Source organism: Melospiza melodia, chromosome 14 (assembly GCF_035770615.1).
Source record: "Melospiza melodia melodia isolate bMelMel2 chromosome 14, bMelMel2.pri, whole genome shotgun sequence".
NCBI classification, from domain to species: domain Eukaryota; kingdom Metazoa; phylum Chordata; class Aves; order Passeriformes; family Passerellidae; genus Melospiza; species Melospiza melodia.
Window position 1 is genome coordinate 16664060 of NC_086207.1, and position 20697 is coordinate 16684756.

General features: G+C 42.8%; 1 long non-coding RNA gene across 3 annotated transcripts in view; it reads left to right on the forward strand.

The window, feature by feature from the left end:
* LOC134424821 (uncharacterized) overlaps positions 1-20697 on the forward strand; it is a 108817-nt gene that overhangs the window by 4446 nt on the left and 83674 nt on the right. For 2 of the 3 annotated variants that reach the window (XR_010029494.1, XR_010029496.1), the window contains 3 exons: positions 1220-1425; positions 2763-2850; positions 4477-4579. This is a non-coding gene — a long non-coding RNA (uncharacterized LOC134424821). The remainder of the gene's footprint in view (positions 1-1219; positions 1426-2762; positions 2851-4476; positions 4580-20697) is intronic. The other variant, XR_010029495.1, reaches the window with a different exon arrangement.

Here is a 20697-nt window from a genome sequence, read left to right on the forward strand (position 1 = left end):
GGGAATACACATCCAAACCTGGGAAAACACATCCAAACCTGGGAATACACATCCAAACCTGGGAAAATACATCCAAACCTGGGAATACACATCCAAACCTGGGAAAACACATCCAAACCTGGGAAAATACATCCAAACCTGGGAATACACATCCAAACCTGGGAAAATACATCCAAACCTGGGAATACACATCCAAACCTGGGAAAATACATCCAAAGCCAGGAAAGGGAAATGTTTCACTCTGCTGGGGGTGCAGGGGGATCCCCAGCAAGGCACAAAACCAATTTGATTCCAGCCTCCCGTTGAGGTCGATGGGATTCGTGTACCTCAGCCCATGAAGGTCTTTGGGAAATTCCAGCCATGAAGGTTAATTATAAGCCTTTAATTAATCAGACATTCACTGTGGGCTGAAGTGGTCTGGCTGTCTGAGCTCCGGCAGGTCCTTAATTAACACCACTGGGGGCTGGGGAATGGGGTGACTTTGAGGCAGCTGCAGGTCTCTGGTGAAGGCTGGAATGGGCAAGGCTGGAATGCTCAGGATGGGGGCTGGAGATGCTGCCAGGGGGCCAGGGCTGAGCCCTGGGCTGGGGACAGTGATTTGTGCCATCCATGTCTGGTGCAGTCAGTGAATGAGCCCCACTGGGCTCCCCAAGGTGAACAGGAAAAAAATCGAGGTTTCGTTATTCCTTATGCATGAAAAATTAGAATGAATTGGCAACTGGAATAAAAAATCCAAACTGGCTGGCTTACTTGGTGAAGCTTTCTAAAACTGCCTTTTAATTTAAAATTGCCTAAAAAATGAGCTAGCAATAAATGATGTCTCTGAACTTTTTTTCAAAAATGTAAAGAATAATTTTTGAACTACATAAGAATTTATCATCTCCTAGGTTTCCCTGGCCAGTTAAACTCTCTACGTGTGGCTGGTGCTCTGGAGGTACCTGGGGCAGAGAGGGCCTTGACTCTCTGCAGAATATGGGAATATGGCCTGAGAAAGAACTTCTGGCCTCCCTCAAACCAAAAGCAAAGTAGCATTAACTTCAAGGGATCTGGGATTTCTCTCAAATAATATTATTAGCAATGCTTCAGTGGTCTTTAACTTAATAAAATAAAAGGCAGCATTAGAGAGAGATGCTTATGAGGGAATAAAAAAAACATTTTGTTTCTCCCAAAATTACAGGAACTCTATTTTTTTTTTTCTCCACACACCTTGCATTTCTAGTAAGAGGCAAAAATATGATGTAGGAGACAAAACCTTTCAGTTGATGCACTGAAACATTTTTAACTATACAAATGATGGAAGCTGCATCCACGAGAAAACCAGAGAAGACTTCTGAAACAATATGAAGCCAACAGGAAAAAAAAAAGAAAATATCCCCATTCCTGGTGGACGCCTGTTTCTTTAAGCAGCTGTTTCTTGTCTCTGAGGTAACAAAGTTGTCATGTGATGCATCTGTTACCATGGCAATAATCTGTAATTGTGCAGAAAATCCACCAAAGTAGCGTGCAAGTCCTTGGTGAATTGGACAGAGAGAAAAATCACCCCTGTGCAAGCCTTGAATTGATGCTGTTGTGCAACTGCCTTGGCCAAGGCAGCCCAGCTTCACCTCCAGTGAATTTCCCGGATTTATTCTCTCTGTCCCGTGTTTGCCTGGTGTTTAAACACCCTCCCCACTGCTGGGGGGTCGTGGGCATATTTTCCACCCTCCCCTGCCACATTCAGGGCATTTTACAGAAAGGATCTGGAAACTGCTGCTGGTTTGGCCAAAGGTGCAAAAACTGTGACTTTTGAGACATTTCTTCCAAGCACAGGTGGTAAAATGGCATTAAATATTGTGCCCTGCTGCAATTGCAATGGGAAGGATGTTCCCATGTTTATTTTATCCCTGTCTCCCAAGGGGGCAGCCCCCAACATCTCCATTGGCTCTGCCTCCATCAGGATGTGTCATTTCACCACCACCTTGGGAACAGCTCCCACACACCCTCATGTGCACACAATATTTGTATTTATATATAATATATAAATTTAAATAAATCTTCTGCTAGCAGGCCAAGTTCAGAATCCTTTAAAACCAACCAAAATAGAAACACAGAAGGATGGGAAGATGAAATCTGCAGAAGTTTCTGCCCTGCATTAGTCATAAATTAAACTGCTGGAATTTACAAAGAAAATCCTTGAGCATTTTGAGTCATCTGCTCATGATATCATTGGGCTAAAAGTGCTTGCTACTATCCAAATCAAAATGCCAGGGAAATCTCATGAGAATATGCCTCGTGGGCAAATCCCAAAAGGAGAACATCTGGATTTAAGATGCCATTGCCCTGTACTTAACCCTAAGCCACTGAGAAAAATGACTATTCTCCTGCTCTCACTCTCTCTGTGTTATTAGTAAATATTTATACTACACAAGCACCCAAAGGCCTCAAATGAGAGCAGACTTCCATCTTGAGGCTCATGCAGGCCTAACAGTGAGAGGAGCCCCCTCTGATCTGCAGGCCTTGCTCCTTGTTTATTTTTCCTCTCAGCTATGGTGAGATGAGCTGCACCCTGCCCAGCAACTCAGTTGTTGGAATTAGATGAGACCCTCATTTCCTCCACAGGGGAAAAATAATGTGTTTTGTTAAGTGAGCTGAGGCAGCTTAGAGTCAGTGAAACTCTTTTGTGCCCACATCAGCAGTGCCACCTTTAGCTTTGCCCACCAGGCTCTGATATAACCTCTTTACCCTGAGTTAATAACATAAAACTGCTTTGTCTTCCCTTGTAGTGTTAATTAGACTGATGTGGATGATTTAATACCACTCACACTGATCTTCAAGCCTAAACCCAGACCTTCTCAGAGCCCAGCATTTGCAGTGAGTAGATTGAAATTCTCTCCCTCCAATGCAAGTCCCTGCCTGTCTTTTAAGGGTGATTCACCTGCAGAAGTGGGGCTGCACCTGAGGTTGAAAGGACCTTACAGAAAGTCATTTTCCCTCTCATGTGTCCTGCAGCTGAACCCAACCCCACTGGGTGTGTGAGCTGGGATCTGCCTTTTTTCCATCTGTTTTCAAAAGATGGATTCTGACATTTGAGTGGTGGGAGCCTCGTTCAACCATGACCTGAGTCTTCTACAACCATTTCTGAAGGGGAGAGTTGTGACCCCAGTGTAAACTGGATGGAGCTTCCAAAAATCCATAGCACCTTTGCTCCATACAAACTTCCCTCCAGACTCTTTTGCTTGGTGGTTTCTGGTGAGATGGAAACAACCCAGCAACACCCTGGGTGAGCCTCCCCATTGCTGGAGATGCTCCACAGCTGTGCCCTTCTCAACACATCTGACACAGGGAAAACACAATTACCATAATAAACTGAAATAGGGCCTGGCCTGGGCTTTCTTGCTGGGAGCCTTGAGCTTATAAAAGTTTTGTGAAGAGCAGAAGGGATGTGTGCTCCTTGGTGATGGAGCTTAGTTTCTGTTTGGGAGCAGCATGAGTGCTGCCTGAGGACTACCCCTACATGTTGTCCCTAAATTCCTCCTTCCTTGGGGAAGCTGAAGAGGAGGTAAGGGGATGGTGTGCATACATGCTGAACTTGGGAGGCCTCCAAGGAACAACACAGGGCTGAGTCTTCCTGGGCTTCTCATGTTGGTTCTGCCCTGAGGATCTGCTGCCCCTCTCCCATATTTTTGCAACTTTCCTGCTGGACATGCTGAGAGATTTCCCCTCTGGAAAGAGCCCCCTGGAGCTGACTCACCACACTCCCCCTGCCCTGTGAGATAGGAAAGCTGGTGTGGCCACTGTGGGAAGCCAAGAAGCAGCAGCCGAAGCAGACCTGCTCTGAAATAAGTGCTTAGGAATGCTCTGACCTCTTGCTTCACTGATGCACCATTTTTTTAAATTTTCTTTTTTGTTTGTGGGTTTGTTGCCTTTTTTTTTTTTTTTTTTCCCAGAGAGAACACTAAAAGATCTGTTTGTACATAGCTTTAATCTGTATGCACACATACAGAGATCCAGCCTGGGCCAGGGCTGAAGGAAGGGGCTCACAGCTCTGCCAGTTGTAGGTGTTTGGGGCTCCAGACAGCTGTGACAAACTGCAGCCTTTTTACTACCTTAGAAAACATAATGAACCACTTTTGTAATTTTAGCTGTAAATGCACTTCTGCTGTATTACAGGACAGTGCTTGAGTATGAGAAAAGAGAGAAATACAAGAAGTGCAGAAATTATGTGGTGACAGGCCAAAGAACAGAGCTTATAACACACCCACGGAGTGTTTCCTGTGAAAACAATATTCTCCTGGTTCTGTTCCTGATGCTCTTGCTTGCCTGCTTTAAGGAGTAATTTCTCAGAGCTATATTTTAGATGTTCAGCTCTTGTAAACTCTTCACAGTTTAATACATTGCAGCCTTTCTGTTTGCCAAGCTTGAGTCACTGGATTAAAATTGCAGCCGCCACCACAGCCATCAATGTTTCTGTTCACTTCCTGTCTCCTCTCTTCCCAGGCTCTACCTAATAATGGCAACCTGTGATCCCAGTCTGTGCTGCACAGATGACTAAGAACATAAAGTTCTCAGTCTCTCCACAATTTGGAAGCAGATAAATAAGGTGAGAGCTGTGTGTGTCCAACTGCATTCGGGTGAGGTTGCGTTGAGCAGCAGAAGTCTTTGTGATGTGCCGTCGTGGGCTGAAAAGAAGGATGAGCACTGATGGTCCTGAGTGTGCAGCTGAGGGAGGGAGGGCCCTCAGGGAGGTTGTGTGCTGGTCTGACACTGCTGCTGTAGAGCAGGAGCAGAAACTGAGATGGCACATGGATTGCAGTGATTGCTGGATCCGGCTGGGAAGGAATTGTTTCCTGGAGGAAGTTGGTTGATGTCCTTAGGGATCCAGTATGGTTTGCAGGGTAGGATCCCCTAAGGAGAGGGATCTCACCTGCTGGATCTCTGCCCTGGCTGGGGCTGAAGGTGTTGCTGTCCCTCCTGTTGCTGTCTGACCCACGGGTGGTGGATGTGGTGACAAACCATGGGGTGGTAAAGGCTCTGTGGGGTGCAAAATCGTGAGTGAGGGATGGAATGGCTCCTTCTGGCCTCAGAGCCTGTAACATGGAAATCCAAGGAAAACTCTGTCTAAAGAAGAAGCTGAGTTGAGGCTGTGTTGGTTCTTATGCTGTTGGTTGATGGTCAGCTGAAACCAGTTGGCAGTGAGGCCATGGTGGAAAAAGGCTCAGGAAAAGCTTCATTAGCACCAGCACAGCACAAGTGTCTGCTGATAGCTAAATTCTCTGGAAACTTGTGCAGCAAGGAAGGAGATGGTACCAGGGGGAGCCTGAAAGGCCCAAACTGAGCTTTTGGAGGCCTCGATGTTTGAATAAAGTCACCTGGGGATGCACTGAGCAGAGGAGGAGCCTTTAAGGTTGTTTAAATCTTTTAGCAGAAATCTCAAGCTATAAACGGAAACATTTCACTCTAAGTCAATAAAACTGATCCAGTTTTTGTTAGAAAAAACCCTCCCATTCAAGCCATTAAAACTAACAGCTCAAATCCCTTAAGGGAGCCAGCTCCACAGGCTTGTGTTTCCATAGGGTTTACTGGCAGATTGCACCAGTTACCTTCCATGCCTTGTGGAAAGGAATGCTGGCACTTCAGGCACGTGTTTCTGGTACAAGTCTTCCTAAAAGTGTTTGGATTTGTGTGCAACCTGAGTGCTGGTGGCTAAAGGAGTCCATATGGCTCCACATCAGGGGAATGTGGGGCTGGATGTCCCGGGAAATGATCTTGTCCCCACACTGGGACACTGGTTCTCCAAAGGCTGAGCACCTTGCTGGGTTGGAGATGTGATTGAGCATTACATTCCCTGCTGGGCTTGCTGAGCACTGCTGGTTGGGGCAGCAGGGAGGGACAGAGCTGCAAATGATGGAGGAGAGGGAAAATATTTCTTTTTTCTAAATCTATAGATGTGAATACCTACAGACATCTTTACATTCCCCCTCTTCCCTTCCTTCCCAAGGCCTGAGGTTTGAGCATCATGTTTTTATACTCAGAAATCAATCTGTTTGATAATCTGACTGGGAATAAGTAATGCAGCCACATACTTCTGAATACTTCTATGTGCAGGATCTGTTTGCTTGATATGCTCCAGTCTCCCTAACATCTGGTTCTAGCCAGTTGCTATCAGCCTCTTGGTTTTATAAGCACTAAATTCACTCAGTTTTTAATGCAGGGAAGAAAAAAAAATCCAGCCCAAAGAGCATAACATTTACAAGCATTTTTTGTGGGAGTAGAGACAGGAGGCCAAGTTCTGCTCTCAGACAGAGTCCAGCCTTTGCATTTTTGGGTGGGCCTCTAAAACCATATTTTTTTCCTTAGGATGCCTCCTCTTTAGCCAAACTAAACTGATTCCTGTCAGCTATTATCATTTCAGTATGAATGGGTTTGGCATGGAGACTTGAGGGAGGCTCAGCAAGGTGGGTTTTTGGGGTGTTTTTTGAAGGCCAGCTGGACTGTCTTACATGCAGGGTGTGTGTGCCTTGGCTTCTGGGAGGGGGGCACAGGGGCAGGGTGCTTTTGTGTTTCTGCTGGCCCAGCCTGCCAGTTCTCTCACCTGATGTCCAGAGTGCTGCTCAGTGGAGCTGAGGGACATGAGTTGTCACTCCCCAAACCATGCTCAGCATCTGAGCCCCGCCCCAGGTGTCTCTTTCTGTGCAGCTCTGACCATGCCAGAGAAGACCTTGGTGCTCCAAAGTCAGGATAAACAGAGACAACCAAGGCTGGATTTTTATTGAGCACATATGGCAGTGGAGGATTCAAAGGCACAAGGCTACCTGACAGGATTGTTTGAAATATATCCATAAAACCCCAAGCATCTCCAAAACCATTGCTGTTAAGCCAATTGCTGACAGAAGTAGAAAATCCATCAATAGTGAGATGTACAAAAACACTCAAACCCTTGGAAAAAACAAATCCATGTTGTCTAAATGCAGTTTACAAAAGGGTTGATCAGCTGCTATCTTGCTGTTGAGCCAAGTTATCTTTTCACTACCACATTCCCTTCCCATTTTGGTGTTCACCCTCTAAGGTGAGATTGTGAGACCTGAGAACTCTCCCTAAATTATATGAATAATAACTGTCTTGAATAATTTTAATTATGTTGTTAAGGTTATCAGGAACATTAGCCATGCTAATTCTAACATGGATAGCACATACCAGTGGTCTTGTTTGCTCTGCAAGAGGAGCAGAAATGCGTTTGGGAGGAAATAGAGATGGCAAACCCAAAATTGCCCATACTTTTAATCTCTGAAGGGTTGCAATTCACATATGGATGGAATTTAGCTCTAGAATAATATAATGTAGCTATAAGTGGAATCAATCTGGTCCACTAATTCTGTTTCTGCCTGCTTTGTTTTAAAGGCAAACTCGCTTCACTTTACACATGCCCGCACTGGGTAGTTGAGGCAGGTATCCATGTGAGCTGCTGAGCCTTGTGGGTTTTGTATTTGGGCCAATACTCACTTTCTGGGAAGGATAAGAGGGAATAGACACACTCCTTGCAGAGGTCCTGCCCTCGTGCTCCTGAACTGCCTGGTAATGGTGTGGCACCAGTTCAGATCCTGCAGAATTACAGAGAGGTTTCCACGGTTATTTTTTCTGTTGTTACCAAACACTTGAAGCAAGGCTGTGCTGTGGTCATATAGACAGGAAAATGACATCATGCTGAAAACCACTAATCCAAAAGCTTTGGAATCTAAAAGGCAAACCATATTCTAATTAGAAACAAAAAAGCCCCAATGACATTTGAAATGGAGAAATTTCTTGGATTATTATTATTATTTTTAAATCCTCCCCTGGCTTCCCTTCCAGCCAAGGCTGTGACAAGTGCATTGGAGCTGATAATAAACACACACCTCTAAGGTCACAGCTAGGATTTTTAATTTAAATAAATAAATAAGCATGAATTTTCCAGTCTCCAGGGATCCAGCACTCAGGAACAAGCAGCACAAAGTGTGTTCTGCAGGGTCAGTGTGGAAGGTGGCTTTTAAAATTTTTTTTCTTTTTAGCATAGCAATGTCTTTTCCCTTATTTGAGAACGCAAACCAGCCCTATTCTCTACTTCTCCCTGCCAGGCTGGAAGGTGGTAACAATAGGCTTTGGGATGGTGATGCTTTGTAGGAATTATTGACAGTGTGGGAAGACACAGAATTACTCACAGCAGCCACACTGCTTTAAGAGGTCAGCAGATGTGACCAGCTCATCCTGCTATGGATGATGAGAGCTGGCCAGAGAAATGTTGGAGAAACCATATCCCACCAGCTGTTGATGTGTCTCTCAGTGCTGCTGAACCTTTTGGAAATGATTCAACTTTATTTTCAGGGTGAAACAGGGTGGAGGAATTTCAGTAATGTTAAAATTGACTTATTGACACACACAGAACATTTTCTTAATTTGTAACAAAACTTTTTTCAAATTTCTCTCCTAAATTTCTTAGCATTCTGTGGGACCTAACTGGGAAGAGATTGAAATAGAAATGAAATATTTTAATCCATTAAACAGGCTTTTATTTTTTCCTTAGAAACTTATGGAGGAAACTGAATCTGAGGGGAAGAGAAGGGTTTATTCTTTAGAAGACAACACCTTGATCTCCTAATTATAAGTTCTTTGAGAAATGCACCCTCCATCTTTGAGCTTGGCCGCCTCATTTCCAAATTGAATCAGTCATTTCTCAAATGCAGCAAAGCCTGCCATCACCTCCCCCTCCCCTGTAATCCCCAAAGATGCACTGCAGGTGTTGGTGTCTATGAAGACACTGGAGCCGCTGCTTTGTGTCATCCCCACTCAAGAAATCCTGTTTGAGTGGCCCCTTGTTTTTGCAGGATGAGTTACATTGCAAGCAAAGCAAATGGTGCCTCCAGCTCCATCCTCTGCCTCTGCTGCCTTTACTGCTAACCCCATCTGGAGAATAATATAATGAGAATAGTTATAGAGGTTGTTGCAAGGAATCACCTACTATCATGCACCTGCCAACAGGGTGGATTAACTGTCTGGTTCTTTTAGGAACAGAATAAATCCTGACATATTTTGAAAATGTATCCTCACTTCCTTCTGCATTTCTGTTCTGCTCGGTTTCATCTCGGTCATAGCAGGTTTTCTAAAAGTGCCACTATTCATATTGGATTTGCACCTTGCAAGCACCTGCAGGCTTATTGTTTGGCATGGCCTGTTCTTTATTGATTTGATTTTTTTCCTTGTTTTTTCTTTTGTGTTCTGTTTTGTTTTATAACATTTCATGGTGTAGACAGTGACTTTACGGGTGCTGGGCCAGCCTGCTAATTGGTTTCACATCTCTCTTTGAGGGTGGATTTAGCAGGGTCTTTGCTGGCTCTTGCTTATTTCTTTTTCCCACAGAAATGAAAGTGAGAAGCAGCTCAATAATGTTACAGTGCCATTCATTTCTTCCTGCAACTGCCTCTGTGTAGGCCACTGAGATTATTTAGTGGCTGGGAGAGGGCAGGGTTTGTGTGAGGTTCCCTGGACTAAAACAGGAAGAGTTTCCCAGTGTCACTGAGGAAAGTCACTGAGCTGGATATGAATAGCACCGATACCTTTAATGGCCAATGCAGGGACATTTTTTATGCCACTGTGATAAAGCAGATCCTTAGTGCCAGGTGGAGAATATGGGAATCTCTCAGTGGCTGTTGATCCACTTTGAATCAAAACACTCAATTATTTATTTCTTCTGTGTCTCCTTGAGATGTGATGTGAATTTCTGGAGGACCTGTGCTTGGCTGTGATGTGGGAAGGGGCTGTAACAGGAGCCCCAGGGTAGCCTCATGCTTCCACTGTGAGTTGAGTTCAGTCTCACTACCTGTGGATAAAGAAGCTCTCACCCTCGGGGATTGCTGCTCCAGCTCTGACATCCGTCTTAACTTTTTCTAACCTTATCTAATTCAGGCTTTCTAAAAAGTGAAAAACAGATCCTTATATTTGTTGCAATTAAGTGAAGAAATTATTTATACTTGTGTTTTCATTTACTGGTGTTACTGCTTTGGGATCTAGACATGTCCTGATAATACTGTGCCTCCAGCTCTGACTTATGTGGCAAATTGGTTTTTTTAGAGACTTTTTCAGAAAATGAATGAATGGGTTTTATCTCTGGTTTAATTTTGCCATCTAATAATGACAATGGTGCTTGGTTATGGGGAACAAAAGTCAGATGAAACAGGACGTCCTTGTAATAGCATATGCTGTTCTTCATGGTACTTAAGACACACACGAACAACAATAAAACAACTTTAGGTGAAGGGCCAGTGAATGAGAACACTGGGCTTCATTCTTTCCCTTCAGAATAAATTCCCTTCTGTCTGCAAGCATCTCATTTGCTGTTTGTACAGAAAGTCCTTTGTTAGCCATTTCTCATTACAGCTATTGATAAGGCTTGTCCAAAAACATGCCAAAGTGCTTTTGTAAGTCAGATATTTTACATCAAGCACCAACAGCTAGTAATCATACAGTGGGTCTCTCTTAAAAACTGTTTCACTGTTGCCTTTTCATTTAGATAACGTTGCCACAGTACTTACAGCAAGGGAATAGTATGAACACTTCAGTATGGTGTTTGGTTGGAAAAGCAACTGAGAAAGCTTTAACTGTTAGGAAGGAAACTCCACTTTAATTAGCATGATTTCCAATACTGCTGCTTGTATAATATAAATGTCTTGTATTATAGCAACATTTGTTTCAATGAAAATAGTATTGAAGACTGGAGCAACTTTTTTTTGTGTGTACCTAAGATAACATTACACCAAAAGAAATGTGATCAGTATTTTCTCACATTTATACGGCTTTAAGAAATGTGTATAAAAATATTAATAGTTTATATATTTATATATATGCAAAGTAAGTTTCCCCCTCTGAGTTTAATCTTTGCACATTTGTTTCCAATTTGCAATTTCAGTGCTTTCCACTATTGTCTATCCATTGCCCATCTAAAATAAGCAGTAATATGGAAAAATGATTGTTGGAAATGGTTATGAGCCATTTCTCATAACTCTAAGCAGTGCCAAATGAAAAGATTGTGCAAGAGGCTGTAAACAAACAGAATCTACTTTTTCTCACAATGCATAATTAAATTGTGGAGCTCGTTGCCACAGGATGTTGTTGATATCTGCAGCTCAAGGAGCAACCAAGCAAGTGAGTGGAAGCAAAAGTCTCTGAAGGGCCATTAAAGGAGATGACGCAGATGTAGGCTACGGCTCAGGAAGTCCTTAAACCACAAATTGCTTGAAATGGAGAAGATATTGAGAATTTCATACTTGCATCACTTCTTACAAGCTTTCTCTCAAATGCTTATTACTATCCATTTCCAAAGACAGGATGTTGGATGGACCTTTGGCATGACCTGCTCCAACCGTTTCAGTATTGTGCTTGTGTCCCCTGGGGAGCACAAGATGACACATCCTGGAGCACAGAGAGAGGAACAAAGGGTTTAATTCATGTTAGAAACAAAGATTTTTTTTTTCAGGTGTGGAGAGTCTAAAATATCTTATTTTAGGCATATAAGAATCTGTGTCTCCGCTTGCCAAGTACATTGAGTTTAGTTCCTTTAAGCTCAACTCTTTGGGGAGACAAAACTGAATGATGTTGTGTATCAGACTGGAAAATGTTTATTTGCTTGGGAAAAGCCTCCAACAGTAGTGTGTGAGAACCACAAGTGGAAAAATGTGGTGAGCTGTGGTAAGAGCAGGAGAAGATGGTGACAGCCTGGCTAAGTTCCTCACTACCTCTGCTCTGGTGGCTTCAGGTTTTAACTAAATTCAGGTCCCACTAACTTCAACAGCACATCTCCCTCCAAGGGTTTCCTTACTTAGAAAACTTAATCGTGGGCTGAAGAAAGATGAGGCATTGTGAGATCCTTTCCTTTGCTTTAGAAATCTCAGTCTCAGGTAGAGAGAAAGGAAGTGACTTCAAGGAGTATTGAATTTTCTGAATTTTTCTGATATTTTTAGGGAGCGTTAGACATTTTCTCTGGCAGTACTTGTGAGGTAGAGTAATGAAGATGGAATTTGCTTTTATTTCTAAGTAACACCATGTTCTTCCCTTGGAGAACCCAGATAGGTGTATCACCCTCATCCATAGTATTTTCTATTGGTACTTTAAGCAGCCCAATTGTGGGGAGCTAAAGACTCTCTCCTGAAAATAAATGTTGAGCTCCCCTCATTGGATATAAAGCACAACAGTTACATCTTCAGTCTCCAGCTGCCAAGGACACCTATGAGCATTTTCCTACCACAGACATTTTGTAGGCAATGTGGAAAACATGTCAAATGCCAAAGGCATTAAAAGAAGAAGCCAATCATGAATAATTCATTTGGAATCCACTATAATGACATTAGTCATAATGAAACCTAAGCTGGTATTAACATGTGCATAGTAGGTACAGAGCTTCCTGAGGAATCACTCTCTATTAGGAGGGGCTCTTAAGGAGAGCTTGGAAAAGGGATATTGTTTCCATTCTCATGATGCCCTGGTTCAGGGACAGTGGGGTCTGATTGTCTCCAGGAAGGTGCACAAGCCATGGTGGCTGGGATCAGTTATGAGGTCTTCAGCCTCTCAGTAATTTTGTGAGCAACTTCCTTTTAAACCACGTGGCAGCTTCTTAGGGCAGCAGTAGATTGCCAATAGAATTGTTGCTTTAGAAAAATAAGTCATCTGACCATATTTCTGTTCCTTTCTTGTTCTTCCATGCAAATGGGGTGTTTTTGTGTCTGCTTCATAGCTGCTGAGGGAACAGAAGAGGTGTTGTGGGGTGAGGAGAGAAAGGGTTGGGGTTTTGGGCTACTTTGCCCTGGCCAGTCCACAGGAGACCCCCAGACAGATGTGGGATGTGGCTCTGGCTCACTGGGTACTCCTGTGCTGTCATTCACAGTGTGAGAAATTCACTAGGCAAGGAAAAATCTGCCCAGTGTAAGTTCAGTAATGAGGTGATCCAGAATCAGACATGTGTTAAGGATGTGCTTCTGCTCTGTTGAAATCCTGTGATGATCAGGTTTGGGTTTCACCCTAGATATTGAAATAATTGAGCAGTAGGTGTGTGTGTGGAGCTGAGTGTTCTTAACTGGGACTGTGTGAGGGGTAATCAAAGGCAGAGCTGACAAAGGAGATGGTTCACAGGTCACTCTGGTTGAAATATGTTTGCATTAAGTTGTTATCAGGGTCAGTCTGCAGAACAAGATGTGAGTGATTCAGAAATGGGCACAAGGGCTAAACAGTTCCTGCAGAATAATTTGCTTTGCTTTAGTCAAGACTGTTCTAAATCTCAGCTTTGTCCAGTCTTGTTAGACCACTGTGAGCTCTTAGTTCACTGAGAGGGCAGGTTTAGAGTCCTATTTTCATCATTCTTTCCATTGCCATAATCCTTATGCTGTGACCACAGAGCCCTTGCTAGAGATGCCCTGACCTGAAAAAGCAATCTGCTCAGCTAATGAACATCCTGCAAAGTGCCATTATGAGACCTTTGCCTCATGAGGTGGAACTAATTAACCAAATTACTAAAATCATTGTAAAACTTAACAATAGTTACCTAATGCCATTAAGCCCTGGAAGGTGTGTGGTTGCAACATCACACATGCAGCTGTCAGGTGCACCAATGCATCCAGCCCAGCAGACAAAGCCAGCAGGATGCCACAATGACATGTTGGAGTCTTCCCTGCTGCAAATTATTTATTTGTGCTTACTGTACATCAATAAATATGGCTCTACTTCTCCCGTGTAAGAATTTGCAAAATAAAGGATGGAGGAAAGAAGAGTATTGTTCATCTTCCCTTTATTTTTCTGGCACCAGAGCTACAGCTCTGAAAAAAACAAAGGGCTTGACATTTACCATTCATAAATTCTGCAGAAACTGAGATCCAGGCTCTGAAGCTGCAGGAGTGAAAGAAGACAGAGTTCATCACCTGCTGACACTTATCTTGAAAGGAGAGTGTCAGAGGCAAATCCTGCCAGTTAGGACTGAGTGCCCAAGAGAAGTGTCAGGTTCCAGATCTTTTGCAGCATGAATAAGATAGGTCTTCTATCGTGAGCCTGCAGAGATGCCAGGACCTGCACATGTCTGGGCACAAAAGGGAAAAAGCCTTTTTTTCCTCCTTGAAGATTATGCCAGCTGGGCTTGGTAAGGACCCTGCAGTCATCACAAGGCTGCTCCTCAACCCTCTTTGTTCCACACATACCTCAGGCTCTTCAGCATTAAAATTAAGTGAATTTAGGTTTATTTTATTATTATCTTTTTCCTGAAGAGGATCCCAGGTTATGGTACCTGTCAGGACACTTATCTCTGTGGAAAAAAACTCTCCAAGAAGACAATTCAGAGTCCCTCAGCACAATCCCTGCTTTCAGAAAGATGAGTTTATCCCTGTTTGTTAATCCCAGTGGCAACCTAGAGAGAAGTCTCTGAAATTGATTACATATCTTAGATCTCTAATGACTTCTTCTGACTGGTTTTTTGTTCACATCAAGGAGGTGACAGGGGGACTCTGGGTGGATTTCCCATTGCTGAATGAGACTCTGGGTGTGCAATGGACACCCTGACTTGCCTGGGGACCCTCTGCATCAGCACTGCTGGTGCTCAGGGCTGACCAGTGACTGCTTCCTTCCACTCACCCCCAGGAATGCAGAATTTTCCAAGGAGAGCACAAATAAATATGTGCATATCTTCCATCTCAAGAGCTGACCTATGAGTTATGCCAGGCAAACACAGGTGCTTCAGGGAATTGTAGTTCAGGTTATTATGAAGTACTGAGTAATTGCCTCTGTTTTATCTTCCTCACCTTCCCTGTTAATGATACAACCTATCCCCCGAGGATTTAAACCTATCAGTGTCAGTAAATCCAGGTAATTCCAATAATAATCCTAAACTTCTGTCTGTGTTTGCATTTCAGAGTTGTGGTATAATCTTTTACTGGATGGTTGATGATACAGGCAGGGTGTGCTTTGGCAGAGGTGGAACCTGGGTGGGGTTTGTTATGGAGTGAGGGCAAATGAGGATTTGGATTTCCTTTCTTCTGCACGCAAAATCTTCATTCCCATGGGAATCTGCTGGAACTTTCTCCCTGCTGCACTTACTTTGCTTAGCTCAGATTGGACTCAGCTCCTTGAGATCATTACTTGTGTGCAGTTCTGAGCTACTACTGATTACAAAGATCATGTGTAGCTGTAAACATCTTTAATTCCAGTAACTTGAAACAGAATAATTAGTGGTTAAACTGAGCTTCACAACAAATTTTTTAAATAGGAATGACTTTCCCAATTTTTCAGATGTTAATTTGTGGTGCGCATGTTATGTGATTTACTGACACAGTGAAATTGTAGCGAAGCCAGAAAATGCTTCCAAGACTCCTATGAGGAGATGAGTGAGCTGTCTCAACAGAGAAATATTTGCACCAAAAATAGAGCTCAGCCAAACATTATTTTGGTGTGGGTAGATTTCCTTACATTTGTCATTCTATGGGGAAAACTGTAAGAAAAAAGAAACCAGAACATTATTTTAAAGTGAATTTTTTATTTTGAGAATGTAGAAATTAATATTTTCCCCACTTTTGCCAGTGATTGTGTTAGAATGAATTGTACTTTGAAAGTTGGAATCTTGTTTCCTTCTTTCATGCCTATTATTTATATTTGTTTCTTGTTCTAAATGGCTATATGCTTTCCTCTCTGTGCTTCTGTGTGTCTGTCTATGAGGGATGTTGAGAAAAGGTGTTTTGTTAATGTTCTATTAAAGTTCTTTCAGTGGAATATGTTGTCTAAAGAAAGTGTGATATACATTAAATCCTAGATAATGTTGCATATATTTGAATTTATGTAAATGGCAATAAAAGCTGGTGCTCAGTGCAGAACATTTCCAGTAGTCTGGGCTGTCTCCTGCTCCTTGCTTATGCTGTGCTAAGATTCTGGACTTTTGGGTGCTGGAGGTTTGAGTTTTGTGCTGTTCTGGCTGTTTGATGGGTTTATTAATCACTTTGAAGGAGGGATTCCTTGCACTCCTACGGAACTGCATTAGATGAGCTAAGTTTTTATTTTTATTGCCACACTTCAAGGCACAGTCCCTTTGTGTCGTTCAACTCATCAGGCAGTTAAAAATTCTGAACTTTGATTCAAAGGAATGTAAATGGCCAATCCATGAGTCAATGGCTGGGAGAGCCTGGGAAGAAAATGTCACGAGTCTGTCTTCACTGAAATGGAGATATTTATATCTTTTCGTGCTAATGTTATTTTTCTTTCTTATCTCTTACAAGGTGTTTTTTATATTAAGCTGTACAAGTTGCAGTTGATGCCCTGTGGAATGTTTTTTTTTGGTACAATGGCTTACACTGAGGAGCTGTGCTTTGTAATGCAGCAGAGTACAGGAGCATCTATCACTTCATACATGTACTTTGGACAGCCTCACTTTTTATACATATCCTTAGAAAAATGACACTTTTGGTGCTGCCAGCTCAGTGTTGGATTCCCACACTGAGATTTCAAGAGAAGTATTCAATTATGTAGGCACTGTGCTGAGTTCTAGTAGAACTAATAGTGCAAATTCACACGATTTGTGTGAGCGTAATTAATTTTTCAGTTAATGATCCCATTTGTTATGCTTACAGATTCCACATGTGCTTTGTATACAAGGAAACAGTATACATATGGGAGTGCTGCAAAGGCATGCCTACATGCAGGCTGCTTAAGGCAGTTGAATGGGGTTCCTGGGAAATTTGCTTTAATGGAATGTCACAGGAAAATACAAATTATCTGCAGGGACTGGCTCTGAGCTAAGGCAGTCACAGGTAACTTGTCAGCTGTGAGGCAGAACAGTAAAAGTGCAAACTTCAGAAGCCATCTCAGGAACTGATAACCATGTGGGCAAAGCTCTGCTTATTTGGGATATTATGAGAAACACAGATAAGTGTGTAAACATAATCAAGTTTTTCCTCTGCTGTGTATTGTATGTTTAATGGACCACACAAGATTTTACCAGAAAATCCTATTTCACAAATGTTTTAAATCCATAAATGCCTGGTGATGACATAGCCATAAAATACAGCTTTTAAAAATCCCCCATCAAGCGGATCAGTTTTCTGATGCATTATATCAGCAGCATTGATTTAAACAATGAAGAATTGATTAGAAAATTGGATTCCAAATTGAACTCTGTGAGTAAATCCAGATTTGTGCTCAGACCTTCATTTGAGCTGGAAGATCTGGAGTGTGCTTGGTTTGGGAAAGAGAACCTCTGGTTCTTTGTTGAGGTCCTTTTGCTACTGCTAGAGATGCTGTTTACATGAAATTAAATGAAAATTATTCCAGGCAGCACTTAAGAGAAATCCTGTTAGACTGCATATCATGTACAGCACGTAGGTATCCTGCCAACACTCAACCATCCTTTGTAACACAAGTAAGTGTTTGTAACACCTTGATGTGGATTTAACTGTTAAATTTAGGGAAATACATTTCCGTATCTGTGGTGAATGAGAGCTCTGAAAGCTTTACATCTCTGCTGTTGCAGATATTTTCCTTCTCAGCGTTAGCCCTGACAGATCCCAGACAGGAAAGACATGAAAAGCTCAGAGATGAAAAGCCCAGGCCATGATGTGCAGAGACCATGCTGCTTCCCAGAGCCATGGGCTGCCTTGCAAGTGGTGAAAGTCCACCAAAACCCCTGGAGCTTCCCAGCTTCCACTCCTTAAGACCGCAGCACCTGTGTTTACTGCACAACCAGCAGCCTGGCTTTAGCCCTGGTTCTTGCAGTGCTGCTGAAGCTCCTTTCCATGGCAAAGTCATCACTGTGACTTTTGGTCCCCCCAAGTCACCATCTCCTTTGAAGCCCTGCTTTAGATGCAGGGTGGTTTGCCTGTCCCAGCATCAGATCCTGTTGGTGTGACATTTTTCAGCATGAATCAAATCTAACACTAGGTAGGTGATGTTTGGTTGCAGTTGTGTCTGTTGCACAACTTTCGGTTCTCTTTGTTTTAAATGCCTTCCCTCTCTTCTTTGAGCCAGTGTATTCCCAGCTCCTCTGTGCATGTTCCAATTCAAAGAGAGAGTGCAGGAAGTCCTTTGGACCATGTGGTTTGTAGGCATGACCTTGATCCCACATTTTGGGTGTGAAACAATGGATTTGTAACACTATTAAGGCACAAGACACCTTTCTTGGTGTGTTAGGGAAGAGCAGAGGTTGCAGAAATCACTTGTCCCTTTAGCAGGGTGGCCAATTCCTGTGGCAGGGACTCTGATCCTGCCAGCCCCTCACTCCAGTGCTTCTCCCAGGGGTACAAGTGACCTTGGCAACCCAGATTAAATCTGATAATCAAAAAGGTTTTATTTGCCTCTTCTGGGCTTGGGGTGAGCTGACTCAAGGCTCCCCAGAGCCCTGCTGTTTAATCAGCCCTGGGGAGAGCTGCCCTTTTCCCTGGAAAGCTGATGAACCTGATGGACCTTGAGGAGTTCTGTGCATCTCCAGGTGTGTGTGCTCACACTGCTCACCTTGTACCCTGCTTTGGTAGCAAACTGAGGCTCTGCCAGTGGTGAAAGGCAGGAATTCATTCGTGACCCCATGAGTCACCCTCCTATGTCATAGAGCATGTGGCTTCATCACCCTTGCCATCATTTTACCTTTCATCTGAGCAGTTACAGGTACCATTAATCTGTAAAATAGATGTAGGCAGACAGGAAGACGTCATGTAAAGTCTGCAGAGACACAACCAACAGACACAAAAAGAAAAAGCAAAAAAGCCAGCTTGAAAACATGACCCCAACTTCTTACTGCTGTGTGTTCCAGGAAAATGATTTATTGTTGGCATGTACCCATGTCACACTGGTACTCAGGACTGAGTAAAAGTCACAGTAGTCACTCAGGCCCTTGCTTCTGTCATTGTATTTTCAGATATTTCAGGGAATGAGGTAATGACTTTTAGATCAAGGTCATTTTCAGCTGCATCAATTATTTCACTTTCTCCTGGCAAAAGCATCTGCATACCTCTGCACAATATGAGCTACCAGGCAAACGTTTCACTGGAAAACCTGACTGCTCTGAGCCATACAGAGTGCCTGGTTCATACATCAAATTGGTGAAATCGTGCAAACTTTTACTATGTAACTTAGAAACTGGTATGCAGCAACACTGCATGTTACCAATTTAATGCATTTAAAACAAATTTAAGTGGGTTCCAATGTTCTTAGTCACTGCTACACAAAGGAGAGACCCCATATTTCAAATAACAAGGCTTCAGCAGAGAGATGACGTTAGTGGTGGGTAATAAGCTGAACTATCTATCAAGATATCAAGTATGAAACAGATGGTGAGGAACAAAAAGGTCCAGATACATTTACAAGCCTTTTAACATGCTCACCCATTTAATTCACTGCAAGGTCACAACTTGATGTCTTAGACATGCAATCTTCTCTTCAGCTGGAAATGAAAGCAGGGCTTAAAAAAAAAAAAAAAAAGAAAAAGAGAAGACTGTTACAGAAGACTTTGAGAGGTTTAGGCAGTGTTCCTGGGAAAGGAAAATGCCCCACCATCAAACCCTACAGATCTTTGTTTGCTAGCACTGAGTCTCAAAGACATGATTTGTAGACCTGCATCCATTGATTCTTCCAGTAGTTCAGTGCATTAGGAGTGATTTGCTGTAATGATTCAGCTCTGAAAAATTCATTCCCTTCCTTTAGGACAGCAATTTTGGGGGTTAGGAGTGCTCTTGGTTGCACCTCTTGTGGCTCTTTGTCCAAAAACATTTGGGGCTAATCAAATGCTCCCTAGCCTGTTAAACCTCTGTAAGTCAGTCTGGGTGTGGTTTTCAGCTGGCCACAAAGACCAGCCCTCTTTTCCTTGTGGGGTTCTCCCTTTTTCACCCCATTCTTGGATTCTGGCACAATATAACCTGTCTGTACATAGTTTCTCACAGCATAGATTAAAATGTTAAAGAACCTCTAGTAAAAGTTATACTTTTAGTTAAAGCCTTCATTCTAGTGGCTGGGGAATTGATGTCAGATGGAAAATGATTTCCCAATGGTTTGGTTTTTGTAGCAAAAGTCTTCAACTTTTATGTAGATAGTCTTTGAAGTTAGAAATTGTTGTTAGACTATCAAATATTGTTTGAGGTGTCACTCAATTTTTTTTTCTCCCTCTTTCTATTATGGGAAAGGGATCTTAGCAAAGAATTATTGTGGTAGAAAACGAATGTGTGACTGACACTGGAAAGAAAGATGTTTATGGGGGACATACAAAGGGAATTGTTGTGGAACCAAGGCCTGTCAATATAATCTCGGTTAATTCTCCAAGTGTCTGGTTTCTCACTCAAAGAAAGCAGGGTTAAATCTCCAAAGGCACCATACTTGAATATGTCATCCATGGTGCAGAATAATTTCTGAGCTGTCTTTCTGCTGGTGTAATTTCATGTTGCTGGTTTATTTGAGTCACACCCATGGTTTGAGGCAGAGGGTGTGATGGCTTTTTGGGCTGCAGTTGGCTTGAACCTGCCTAGAAAAATCCCCTTCCTTTCCCTATCCTAGTTTTCTGGATGGGTCTCTGGCCTCTCACATCCCTTCCTCTGGCCCTGCATGACTCTCCCACCTCTGTTTTTGTCTGGAGAAGGGCTGAGCATGGGTCAGACCGATAGGTGGCACACAGGGAGCTCTTAAATGGGCTGAAAAAATATACAAAAGAGAAAATGAAAATAATAACATTCCAAATGCCACAGGAAAAAA